The 13,686-nt window shown below is 47.9% G+C and overlaps 1 protein-coding gene across 1 annotated transcript in view; it reads right to left on the bottom strand.

Annotated features, from left to right (window-relative positions):
* The window catches only part of TAGLN2 (transgelin 2), a 30,261-nt gene extending 17,111 nt beyond the window's left edge, over positions 1-13,150 (bottom strand). The window contains exon 1 of the mRNA XM_066609077.1: positions 13,031-13,150. The gene's annotated coding sequence lies outside the window, so the exon portion shown is untranslated. The remainder of the gene's footprint in view (positions 1-13,030) is intronic.
* Between the last annotated feature and the right edge of the window lie 536 nt (positions 13,151-13,686).

Genomic DNA, 13,686 nt, shown 5'->3' with positions numbered 1-13,686 from the left:
CAAGACCACGGAGGCCGGCAGCGGTTGTGTGTGGACCACCATTACACCCAACTTCAGTTTTCAAATAACTTAAAAAACCCCCTTACAATGTTTTAGTTAGGTGGGGAAGGGGGTTCACATTCCTTAAGTGACCCTCTGGTTTCAGGACAGAATTCTGGACCCAGATCAGAGAGGTAAAAGGGGGTGCATTACCTGCAGTTCGTTCCTGCCATCCCTCTGATCCAGGTCCTGTTTTCAGCTGTCCAAGATGGCCGACAGTCTTTAGACTACCTAATCCCCGGTGTATGGTTAGCGATAGACTACCAGTGTACTGCACTTGCTCTGACTGGCTGGCGATCACATGCCCTGCTCTGGCCAATCAGCAGTGTGGTGTCCATTAGGTGGTTAGAAAGTTGCTGCGGCCATCTCGGGTGGCAAGAATTACAGCCAGGAACCAGCAGATTGGAGGGGGCAGCAGAGAAGAACTGCAGATAATATAACCCTTCCCTCCTCCGGTTCCAGGACATCATCTTGTCCTGAAACTGGAGACACACCCCCCCCCCCCCCCCCGGCCTGTTCACATCTCATTATGGTGGCCATCCAGGGGGGCTGTCAGGCTTTCCATTTAAAATCCCGTAAAAGCAGGGGTCCCCAACTCCAGTCCTCAGGGACCACCAACATGTCATGTTTTCAGGATATCCTATGGTGAGAACACCTGTGGCAATGTCTGAGGCACTGACAATAATTGCAACACTGAGGAAATCCTGAAAACATGACCTGTTGCCGGTCGCCGAGGACTGGAGTTGAGGAACACTGCCGTAAACGACACCCCTGAACTGGACCCAAACGGAAACCATCTTGGCCATTAATGAAAACTGCTGAAATGTAAAACGGACAATATCAGGTGTCGGCATTTTGTCCTGAAACAGTAGCCTTGTGGACCCAGTTATTCTTTTTGGCACAAAATGCCTGAAACGGAGACCTATTGGCCTCCATTTCAGCAGTCTTCATTAATGGTAGAGTGTTTCAGATCTGGTCCTGTTCCAGGGATAGAGTTTTCAGGGTTTTAAAATTGAAACACCACAACGAGAGGCGAATAACCCTGTAGGTGAACGTTGGCTAAATCTACCGAATTATCGGTGGTGTCCCAACTCCCCATGATGGTAGATGTTGGGCACAGCAGGTCCTACTGTTCTTTAGGGAGATGAGGTGCCAGAGGTGTCTGTTAGCGACTTATTCCCCTCTTACTGAGAACACTCACGGTACGTGTATTGCGAGAAATTGCCAGCCAATAAGTGTTTGACCGAATGCCATCAAGGCTGTACGGCGAGCTCTTGGCCTCATCCTGTGTACCATGACGGATCCCTCTTTATAATTGTCTGGCAGACAATATCCAATGTTCTCCGCCTAGAATCCATTGTGTGTCTAGAAAAGCGTTCTGACAAGCTCAGCAAACAGTCCGCCCTCGCCCCACAACCGTCCCGGTATGGAACAATTAAGACAATAGGCCGAGCCTGTGATATTTGCATTAGGCGATGAGCGAGGGTGTGATAGATGTATGAGGTCACCCCACCAATGAGAACATGTCCCGTCTAATCTGTCGTACAACCAATGTGAAAGTGGTGACAGACATGATCCCTGCTAATCTCCCAGCACTTCACCTCGCTAATCATTTTTTAATGTGCTCCCTACAGCCCAGCCGTGAGAGAAAAGATCATTATCCCCAGTGAATTCCATGATGTCAGGGAGTTTCCATCCAGGCACAAAACTAGATGGTGAGAGGCAAGCTTTAGGAAAACTACATCAATTAGTTTGTCAAAATATGGCTTGCAATGTGGTCCTCCCACCACTGGGGTTGCTGTTCTGCAAGAGTATTGGAGGTATAGATTTTAATTTATCCGTATAACTAACATCATTGATAATAGTGAGTGTGCGAGCGAGTGTCTCAACTATTACAACCCCTATAAACTAGATATTGATGGCATATCCAGAGGTCTGTCACTTCTGTTCCCCACCAATAAGGTGTTTGGAGAGCCTGCGGTGCTGGGAGCGATTGCTGAAGCCTCCTTTGATGTCACATTTACTCATATGACCTTGGAGCTACTCCGTCTCGTTTAACTCGGATTGATCAGGCTATACCAGGCACCGCCACTATGAAATGTATGGCGCTGTGCTTTGCATGTAGTGAAGAGGCTGTGGCACTTGTGGTCACTGTGTTTGCACTTCAAAACAGCTGATTGGTAGGGATCCAGAGGGACAGACTCCCACCGATCAGATAATGATGACCATAGGATGGGTCATCAATATTGGAGTCCTGTGAGATCTCTTTAGCGAGCTCCTCTTCTCACGCACTTCCTGGTCTGTCACAGCATGACACCTGGGCAGACATGTTTATCTTTCATCCTGCTCTCCGGTTCCTCCTACTCTGAGGCGTGGGAGACAGGCAAGCAGGACAAAGTTACATAGTGCCGATTGGCTGACACAGACCAGAACGTGCATGAATTGCTCATTAACGCAATAGTCACAGTGCGGGTACAGAACAATGGTGGAAGGTGGCACAAGCAATGGCCATGCTTGGGAAGCTTGGCAACTCTTCCAAGAGTCTGGAAGCCTCCCAGATGTCCTGGAGAGTTGGCAAGTGTGAAATAGGCAGATTTGACCCTCAGGACTCCAGGAGAGCTGAAGGAAGCCAATACGGCCACCATCACAACCCCAGTAGGGTCCTCACTAAAGATGAGCGAGCCGGCAGCCGAACCTTTTGTCTCGAGTGGGCAGGTACTCGCTAAGGGCAATGCTCGCTCAATTGCCCTTAGCGAGTATGCTCGCTCATCACTATTCCTCACCCAGCTTTCTAGTTCTGCATAACCAAGAGGTGCCATTAGGGACTCTTGCAAAAAGTTGAGTTCCTACAATGGCAGTCATACATGTTTTTACTCACGCTTCCTGACAGACGGGGCCGCTGAAGTGGTTGTGGGGTGTTTTATAATTATAGGGTGACACATAACGGATGGCTCGTAAGCTTTTATAGTCTGCGAATACACAGCTGCCTCGTAAGAAACATTACCCGAGCCAGGCTAATGACAGCGGCTTATAGTTAATTCCCCGTATAAAAAGGTGTAATTTCTTTTATAGGTTCATAAACTCAAGAAGCAGCTGATAATAGATTGCAACAGCGGCAGAATTAGCACCAGGCGTAGCGGCCGTGTCCCCTAACCAGCATCAAGTAGACGGCCTTTGCCAGCGTGCACACCGCACCCACTGATGTCAGTCTGCCAGCACCACATGAAATTAATAATGGGTCTCGCCTACGGGCATCTCGAGGACTATCAAAGGGGGGTTGATGATGGAGGTGCAGCGGCACAGTCAGGCGTTATCCTCCCATCATTGTCACAGAGACAATAACCCTCAACAGGAAGGTGATCTGTAATGCCGAGACCGGGCAGAGAACAAGCTCTGCCTCCTGTATTCTCAGAGTGTATCACACATGGGGGCTTAGATACACTACAGCTCAGCAGACTATCACAGTACAACAATACTCTTCTTCTGCAGTGTCAGGCCCTCAGCGTACAGAGCTGGCGCGCCAAGTCAATGGTTTTTCCGTCTGTGCCCCGAGCTGTTGTCCAGGGAACTCGGGGCATCCAGCTTTCCTTGCAGAAGCGGCCATCTGCTGCCCTTACGGCTTTATCACGTTTTTGTCTTCCAGGGGCTGAAAGAGTCTTTATTCTGGCCGGGATGGTAAACAGGCTGCGTAGTGGAGCCTCGGCCATGAATGCGGGTATTGTATGCTCCATAACGGATTATTTAGGATATGCAGAATAAGCCTTTTGGAAGTGATCTGTAGATGGTCGCCATCACCTGTGTGCGGTATTAATCCCGTATCCACAGCGTCGCGGGATGAGGGGGAGCAGCCATGTGCACAAACCTCCCAGGGCTGTATGTTACCCCTCACAAGAAATCTGGCATGGATTATAGTTGCGCACTCTTCTCAGTGGTCTGTGACGCGGCACTATTCTCATGTAGCCGAGAAGTCTAGGGGTAGCCTCATCAGACCAGTGCCACATCCACAGGGAGCACATCTAGAGGGTACGATTGTGGTACTTCGGGGCCAGGTGGTGTTGAACAAACGTCCGGTCGCAGGCCTTACTGGGTCCTTGGCATCAGTGGTCCTGAGTAGGCTGGAGAGAAGAGGTTGTCCACTGCTGCTTGTCAACAGGAACATCTCATTTGCTTGGAAGACATCCGGTCCAGTGTCCGCACTGCACTGCCACCATCCAAATACCCAGATCAGCTCTCCAGGGGTGGTCCAGCCAAAATCTAACAGGTAAACTGATGGAAAGTGTCCCTTGGGCCCACGGAGTAGTACCAAAGCCCTGCCGAAACAAACTTGTGACTGACTGTCTCTTGCACTAGAACAAAACTCCACCCCAGTTTCTTTACCAGAACTTCTTTCTTTAATCACAGTGGCAGAATGCGATACGCAATATGGTATCCTCCCCAGAGGCACAATGCATGAATGGTTGCAAAGCAACAAACCAGGACAAAAGGGCAACGGTTTTGGCCAAGATAGAGTAGTATCTGTGCTAGGCCAGAGCCGCTGGTAGGGGACGGGTATGGTGACCCACAGGGCGGTGTATATGTATGTGCAAGGTGAACCAACTGCTACCTGTAGGTAACCCAGGCCTCTCAGTTTATGGATGGCCTCTCAGTTTATGGAGTCCAAGGTGCGGAAGTGCCCCCAGAATACACGAACCCCCTGAATGGAGTCCACACCTCTATTTCTTCGACTAGTAATTATTAGTGTTTCTGGTGGCACATCACACTCACAGTAGCTTGATTACCACAAAAGACAAACACAGCTTGACTCCTCCCACAACAGTGACATCACCATAGGTCTATCAGTCCACCGGATCTCTGTGGTAGGTCAATGTGTTCTGTCAAGACTGCCGAGTTGTGTAGGAAATTATAGTACCAGTGTTTCTGGTGGCGCACAGCTCTGCTACATGGTACATGCACACACACACACAGCTCTACTACACCCCACACAGTGCTTGGCTCCTCCCACAGCAGTGACATCACAACATGTCCTTTAGTCCACTGGATCTCTGTGGTGGTGGTAGGTTGTCTTCTGAGGTAATAACGGCTTAGTTGTATTCTCAGTGTGTTATTTTTGTTCTCCCCTTCCAACAGCTCTAACTGTGTTGTTCTTCTGTCGATCAGACTCCGTTTTATATATGTTGTAGGACCTTCGATGGCGTCACCAGGGGGCGGAGCAATAATGTTACCAGGGGTGGAGCATGAGAAGCACTCACTCACTCACATACTGCAGACAAGTGGTCGTTAGTAGTATGACAAGAGGAACACTTTATAGTTCTGGTTGGATTCCTTCATGACATTTGTGGCAAAGAAAAACCTGGTCTTCTGGCTCCTGGTGGATACTGGGGTGGCAGCCAAGGCAGAAACAGGGATCAAAACTAGCTCTCACTAAGCTTTGGCAAACGAAGGCCATCGGTCCATGACTCGTTGGGCTTTCTGAAAGGGCTGTAGGAGGTCTTTTTGACAAGAACTTACACACCCTTGTGCGCTTCTTTTAGTGGCCCTTGGTTGAAGTACGTACATACTCAGGCCTTTGGGTTTTGGGACTAGAGGGGAAGAGTATATTACCTGCTGTTTGCTTATGTCAATAGCCCATAATCCACCCGTTTAGGATCCTGGTTTTAAACTGTCCAAGATGGCCACTGCAGTGTTCTAACTACCTAAGGTACACTGTGCAGAGCTCTGATTGGCCAGTACTGATCATGTGAGCAGTGTTGGCTAATCAGAGAGCAGGTATAGCACTAGTAAAGTACTATGGGGATGAGGTAGTCTGAAGATTCTGTTGGCCATCGTGGGCAGCCGTAAACAGGACCTAAAACCAGCAGATCAGAGGGGAATCGATACAGAAGACCAACAGCAGGTAAAGAATCTGCCCCCTCAGGTTGTGGAACAAAGTTCTGTCCTGGGATCAGAGAGGCACTTAAAATAATGGCTTTTCAATCTTTAGTTTTAGGGTTCCGGCATTACGGAATGTGACGAGCGACCGGAGCTTACCGTATTACTACCACCATCAGCCGCGTCCTGTAGTACTTTGTCGGCTTTATACTTCTACAATACAGCATTTAAAAGAAAGTCAGATCTTACAGACTGGCCCGCTTCTCACCAGAGACAACTACATTTCCAGACCGGTCACAATAAGTATCATTATCTTGCTATAAACACACGCGAGGCAGTTTCTTGGACCGCGCTCTCGCACGGCGTCCCAGCGGGGTCTTCAAATTATATTTCAATAAGCGAATTTCACTTCCAGTTTATTTTCGTAGCAGCTGGAGGGCGAATTATGAGCTCGTTCTTATAGCTTTGCGGTATGTATTATATATGGGCCGCGTACATCGCAGACAGTCAGACGTCTGTAACACAACGCCGTGTTATCACCATAGCGCACGTTAACAATGACTTAAATGGATTGTGCAGGAATAAGAAAACATGGCCGCCTTATCCAGAAATAGGTTTACACAGGTCCATAGGTTGTGTCTAGTATTGCAGCTTGTCTCCACTGAAGTAATTGGTGCAATACCGGATATAACCTACGTACAAGTGTGGCGCTGTTCTGGAAGAAAGCAGCCATGTTTTTCTAATACTGTACAACCCGCCTATCATTTTACTAAACTAATGCTATAGTGCCAGATGAATGGCCTCCAATGCGGGCGAGAGACATTCAATAGCTGGCAGCCAACAAGTTGTGCGTTTTCTTTCCAGTGGAGATTTGGGTAGATAAGCGGCATCATAGATTTGGTTGCCGCTGATCTCCTCTGGAAATATAGCGCTAATAGCCAACCAAAGAAGCGATTGCAGTGGGACTATGCAGGCACACAAACCCTCGCATATAGAGCTCATTTGCGCCAATGTTGTAACTCATCCTGCTCTCCATTAGACCCGAGCTGTTACACAGAGAGCTCTTCATGTTCGGATTGCATCGAGACAGATCCCAGCACAAGGCGAACATATCCCTAAGCCCCAGCGCACCCACCATTTGCCAGATAGGCCTCTTTTGGCGCTGTCCAAAGAGAAGAACCCCTTGGAGGAGTTGGACCACAATGGCCTCAACACCAATACTATGGATGGGTGATAGAAGTCCGATTAGTGGAGTTTCACCACCGAGACCCCCACCAATCCCGTAAAACAGGCCTTGTGACCCTCTTTCCTCCTCACTGTACCACCTGCAGCGACGTGGGGATATGACGCAGTGGCCATCGTGCTCCATTCATCTTCACTAGGACTGTCGGAGAAGGTGGAGGACTTGTATTAGGATATTCCCACCACACCCGTTGAAATGAATGGCATAGCGCTGCGGGACTGCAGGTGGATACAGCGACTGAGTAGTGATGAGGGACACAAGACCCCTGTTCTCATGATTGATGGGGGGGGGGGGGGGGTGAGTCTTAGTGGTGAAACGCCACTGATCAGGCTTCTAGCACCCATGCTATGGATAGATAAGTCCCTTGTGGTCCAACCCCTTAGAAGACTTTTCCAAGGCCTTCAAAAATTGCTTCAGCACTCTGTCCTTCCTGGTTGCTGCTGCAGCCAATCACTTGCTATAGAAGGTCAATGCTCTGTCCAGTGATTGGCTGCAGCAGTCACATGACCTGCTCAGCAGCAGCCAGGAAGGACATATAGCTTGTGGAGCAACTTTAAAGGGAACCTGCCACATTTTCTTAAACCAGTCTAAGCTAATGTGGTAGTCATGCTCTGAATCACTTCTAAGGTCCTTCAAGAAAACTCAAGAAGTGAGCTGCGCTTCCAGCTCAGTTACTGTGTGCGCATGTGCGGGAGGAATAAGGGGGTGGTATCCATCGCTGTTTAAAGGGTTGGGTTTCGGTGGGCTAAGAGGAGCAACTGGAATAAATCATATTAAGTGGGAAATGTATAAACCGGACTACTAGGGTGACGGAACTTCAAAGTTAAGAAAACACTACTCAAGGTGTCGGCTGTACTATGGCAAGTGCAGTTTAACTGGCATAATCATGCTGACAGGTTCCCTTTAAAAGGTTCGTCCAGGATTAGTTATGCAAATGGTAGATAGCACAGTGCTGCAGCAGCGCCACCTGTTGGAAGGTAGTTTAAAGTGCTGTAGAGGCATCGTACCAGCTCTTAATTTGCATACTAAGTTTCCCAATGGAGCATTGCATGATCTGCAAGTCTCCTTACGCCTACTTGGTGCTCTCTCCAATGAGAAACCTGATCCAGGATTACAGAGACATGGCTGCACTCCTCCTGAAATAGCGCCTCCCCTGTGCATGGGTTGTGCTTGATATTTCAACACTGCCCCGCTGAAGTGCCTGAGCTGCAATGCCTGACACAACCTGAGGACGGTGTGTCACTGTTTCTCCCCTTCCTAAGAAATCAGCCATGTTTTTCTAATCCTAGAAAACTCCCTTAAAAGAACCCGTCACCACTCCCCCCTCCCCCAGTAACCAGTTACACCCGCCAAACTGAAGGAACGTGCACTTTAAAGAGCGACTTTCTAGTCTACCATGAACACTTATTGTTCCATGACGTATGCAGACAAGTGATGAGTCCGGTGGGCGGACCGGCCAGGTCGTCTGTAGAGTCCTTGTTAACTCCCCAAAACATGGCGCACAGAGGACAACAAAGTGACATTTCACCAGTGTTTGGAAGGTGTGGACAGTTATTGTGGGTGAAAATGGTGACCGGTTCCCCTTAAATGCTTACCCATTCCATGCCACCGAGCTCTGGAGAAAGCCAGAAGGCTGCAGAGAATATGGAGCTGCCCTCTAAGGGACCCCCCAGGGTCTCGCTCGCCGACCGTGGGATGAGCTCATCGCACCAACCTAGAGGGTTATTTGATGCCATAAATGTGTATGCCACACCTGTACACACCCATTATATACCCGGCCGCTCGTCCCCCCCAGGCTACGGCTTTACATCTCCTCTTCGGAGCTCCACTGGTGCAGAAGGCCGCCGCACGTCGGATTAGATTACTGCAGCCAAAACCAACACCGCGAAAACTCTGCACACTGGGTGGGATCCGTAGACCCGACTTGTTCCTAAAGACTGAAATCTTCGGTCTTTAACCCCTTGCTTTCAGTTACACGGCTCAATGTTACTCCATCAAGAAAGGTGGACACTATAATTAAAATTTATTGAAAACCGCACAAGATAAGGTCACCGAATTGCAACACACTATTACAGAGTACAAGCAGGTCCTGAGCTGCCTACAAGAAACGTGCCAGGCTCCTTTAAGACATCACAAATCCGCCTCAAGATCTGTAGATTTCTGGCACAACCTACATGTACTTACCCAGCTCAGTGGGACAAACACGCATGTGGATTTTCCGACATGGAAGCGGTGCCAGGTTGTGATGTCACATATTGTACATCTAGCGGCTCTACAGCACCCCCTATGTAAAAGTCAGATTGACTTGTAGGGAAGCTACCTGCCAATAGGTGGCGCTGCAGAGGCATTCTACCATCTCATTTGCATCCCAAGTTTCCCAGGAAACATTGCATGGCCTATAAGTGATCTCACACCTACGTGGCGCTCTCCACAAGGAGACGCAGCGCCCCTGCAGACTATTTTTTCACAATAGTGAAAAATCTGTGCATGGAATCACTCATGTGTACGAATCCATGCGAAAGAACAGATTTCATCTACGTGCCAGTTTTATGTGAATGCGCCCTTGGGCGGACACATGGGGGAACGCAGCCTACAGGATTAAGCAGCTATGTCTGTTTTGTTTCCAAAACTTCGGGGATGGAGGAGCCAGGAGTCCATTTAATTCCCCTGCATTGGACCCACTAGGATATTAAAACAGTCCTGGCCATACCTTCAGCCCCTTAGTGATGGCGAATACGTTTTTTTTTTACTAATCTCACTAATGAGCTAAAACCTGCACATCTTTTCAAAGGCGGTGGCTTAGCTGACTGACAGCCCGGCTCCTGCTCTAACAGCTAGGAGAGGAGAAACCTCAGATCCTGGCAGTTAAACCCTGTACATGCAACTGCAGCATGTTAGCAGATGACAGGGGGCCCGGCACCCTGCAGCGGGATCACAAAGTACCAGTGGGTTCCCAGAAGCCTAAAAAAGGCCTCCACGTCTGCCATGCAAGGCCGGGTAGCAGCAGAAAGCCTGCTCCAAAACCCACAGCATTTGGGTCGGGGCATTTGAAGTAGGTTTTATCGCATATTCCTGAGCAGAATTCACCCCCTTATTAATTCCGCAGCATAAACAGCGATAAAGTTGACATGCGCAATTTGCATACAAAGGGTGAAATCCACCCGTCTGGACGCCCCTCCTCCTACAGTGCCTAAAAGGCTGCTGTCTCAAGCTTAGTAACATGCACTACATAAATTCCCTTGAGGAAGAAGAAAAAAAAAAAAAAAGTTCAATAAAAAAATAAAATATATAGATATCCATCTGTGATCAAAACATTTGACATGTAGGATTTTAGAAAGTACGGATATACACTTTAATGTTTCACAATCTGAGCCTAAACAATATTTTAATAGTAAATATATTTCATGTTGTGGTTTAGGTTATTTTATGCCCTAAAGGGAAAGAAAGTATGAGATAGTTAAAAAGTAAAAGTAAAAAAAAAAAAAAGGTGGGGGCGTGGGGAGAACCATGGCAGCTGCCACACCCTATGAACACTGTATGGTGGCTCTGCTATCCTACAGTCATTTCCTGCTGTGGGTATGTCACCGTTGTTGAGGCACCGGAAGCAAGCGGTCATGGAGTGACAGCCTGAGTCTACAGCGAGGGCCAGGAAAGTACTAGTGAAAATCTGGAATGTAAGGAACTGACCGTAGAGCCGCCTCAACTTTAATGAGAAGTGATGGTTGGCAGATAACAGGGAGTTAATGCTGCCCTGGGGAGCTGAGGCCCGTAGACCAGTCAGCCTGACATCCCAGCACTGAAAAGAAGGAATCCGTACAAAGAATTCCTGCGGTGATTGCGCAAGTCGCCTCAGCATGCCCGGCCAGCTGCCTGATAAGTTTGTTTACTGCAGACCCCACCTGCGGCCTGTGATATGGAGGGGCAGATTAGCAGCTATGGCGCTCACAGACACCCCGTAACCCCCATGCCAATAGCAGCAGAGGGTGTAATATATCAGAAGAAGGAAAGGGTCACAAAAATCAAAAAGTTTCCAACATGCTTGAGAACTTCTGTGGGCCATACTGAACAGTCCAGATGGAAGGGCTAAATATTTACCCCCATTGGTGACCCAATGCCTTCCTGGATCGGACAAGACTTCACAAACTTGTGCCTAGCAATAGGCAAGTAGGTTATGGCACTTTTTAATAATGTTTTTGCCCTCTTGGTGCTACAGATAATCCCCAAACATCTAAAACTTCTAGAAGCCCCCTACACCTCTATCTTACATTTTGTCAAGGGACCGGTGGTCTACCAAGCATCCAACTGAGAAGAAAAAAAACCCTTCTATGTCGGTGTAGAAACCTTCTTTGTAGCAGACGTAAAGGGCGCCCCCTTGTTACAGTTCTGGGTATATATAGATGATGAGAGAGATCTCTGTACCGACCCCGGATATATCTGTACATAGTTACTAGAGCGCCCCCTAGTTACAGTTATAGTATGTAAGGCTGAAACAAAAAAAAGACTCCATCCAGTTCTGCCTATTCACCCCCCATGTTGAGTCTTAGGAAGGTAACAAAAAAAAAAAAAAACGACCACACAGCAGTGAGGTAGAAGAGAGTTTTCCACAACTTAAAGAAAAAAAATTCCTTCCCGTCTCCAATCTGGCGATCGGAATAATCCGTCACACCGATCCTTCTGAAGCAATCAGCGATAAAACATGTAATATTGTTACACTCCAGGAAGGCGGCCAGAACCTCGTGTTCTTATCAAATTCTCCATCACCACGTCCTCAGGCAGAGTTTTCCATAGTCTCACTGCTCTTACAGTAAAGAAGACCTTCACTGTTATTTCTTATCCAACAAATAGAGGGCCTTTAATGGCTAAAACCATACTATTTCAAGGAATGCTAGAACATACTAATAAAGGGCGTGTAAACTTTGGAAATCGGGGAGATTAACCACGTTGCACCTCACAACGGACAATATCTTAATTCTAGGCGGAGTCAGATATAGGCACGGCCTAAGTGAGACTACAACTCAGAACAAGCGGCACGCTGATAACCGCCTTGTGTACAGAACCCCACGCGCCACGTACGGGGCAGCGCCAACATACCAGCTTGAGGTACCCTTTACCTCGAGCCTCACTGGTCTGTCAGGTCCTAATGACAGTATAGCATTATGTAAGCTATATACTAGTATTCAAATATACTTTACTCCTTATCCTCCCCCTATGTATCCGGCTACGTTGCCCCCCTTTACATCAGCATACTTAACCCCACCATTGACTGGAATGTGTAAAGTGGGCCATCCTGTCAGATATCATCAAGGAGGGGGGAGCTGGTTAACCACAATACACTCACATTCCAAAAATACCTCCTCCAACCCAAAACTATGTCTGCACCGATAGCCCAGCAGCCGCGCATAATCCAGTTTTCCATAAAGCCAGGGCCAAAAAGTAACAATTTCAAGGGGTTCCATAAATCCTATAGATGAGCTAAGGCAATATGTAGTGTATGCCGCCGCTAGGACATTGAGGCAGGAGGCACCAAGTGCCTCAATCCCAGTGAAGCGCGTTCTACATTACACACCCCTATAGTTTACTAAGCAAAAATATTTTTTCCCTCAACACGCAGAATATTCTTATATCCGCCCCCCCAGTACTTGAATATATAACATAATTGCAAGCTCTTGGGCCGAGAACTCATATCCAGCCCTGACAACCAGATCACTTCTATTAGCACAAAGTCCAGACAAACAGTGACAAGACAGGACTTCAATCTATACAAGCTATAGGTATAATCAGGACCTGGGTTATAAGATGCAGAAACTATCTGCATGCTGCCACTTGTAGTCCTCCAGCATTCAGCTAGCGCTATATATTATGGCAGGGCCAGCTGCTTACCTTAGTGTAGTGCAGACAGCAGGAAACAGGACTGCAATGAGCTTCTGTCTCTGAGTCTTTACTCTCACAGCCCTGCCCCAACAAGAAAAAAAAACCAGTGAGTATGATGTCATCCCTAATCAAGAATAAAGGGTGTGTGGAGGGCGTGATCTCATCAGGCGGAGAATGCCTACTTCCAAGGCAGCGGTGGCTCAGCTCCATTCACAGAGGGGGACGGGTTAGAGAATCAGAGGAGATGGAATCAGGGAATGAAAAAATGGGAGAAGTTGGACATTCCTGCTGGGGAAATTATATTGGTATTTATTTAGCAGTTTTGGTAAATGTGTCTACGAGTCACAAAGTGGAGGGAGAAGAGTTAACGACAGACCCCGTGACAATACTGTAGGTACAGCTTGCCTAAATGCAATACTAATCGCTGCAATATGTGCTTCAATGCAATGACAGGTGGCCCATTAATATTTGATCACAAGGGGTTACAAATGCCCAGACGCCAGCAGGTCAATTTTTAACTTGAGAATAGGTCATCATAAAGTGAAGTAAAGTACCAGAAAAACTCTTTCACACAAGTGTATGCCAGTCGCCGTTTTCACGGCCGGGCGATATACGCTACAATCTGATGCATTGGATTCCAATGCATCAGATCACATGGCCGTATT

The sequence above is a fragment of the Eleutherodactylus coqui genome, chromosome 6 (assembly GCF_035609145.1).
Source record: "Eleutherodactylus coqui strain aEleCoq1 chromosome 6, aEleCoq1.hap1, whole genome shotgun sequence".
Classification (NCBI taxonomy): domain Eukaryota; kingdom Metazoa; phylum Chordata; class Amphibia; order Anura; family Eleutherodactylidae; genus Eleutherodactylus; species Eleutherodactylus coqui.
The sequence above is the reverse complement of the archived record's forward strand: the minus strand, read 5'-3'. Positions and strand labels throughout refer to the sequence as shown.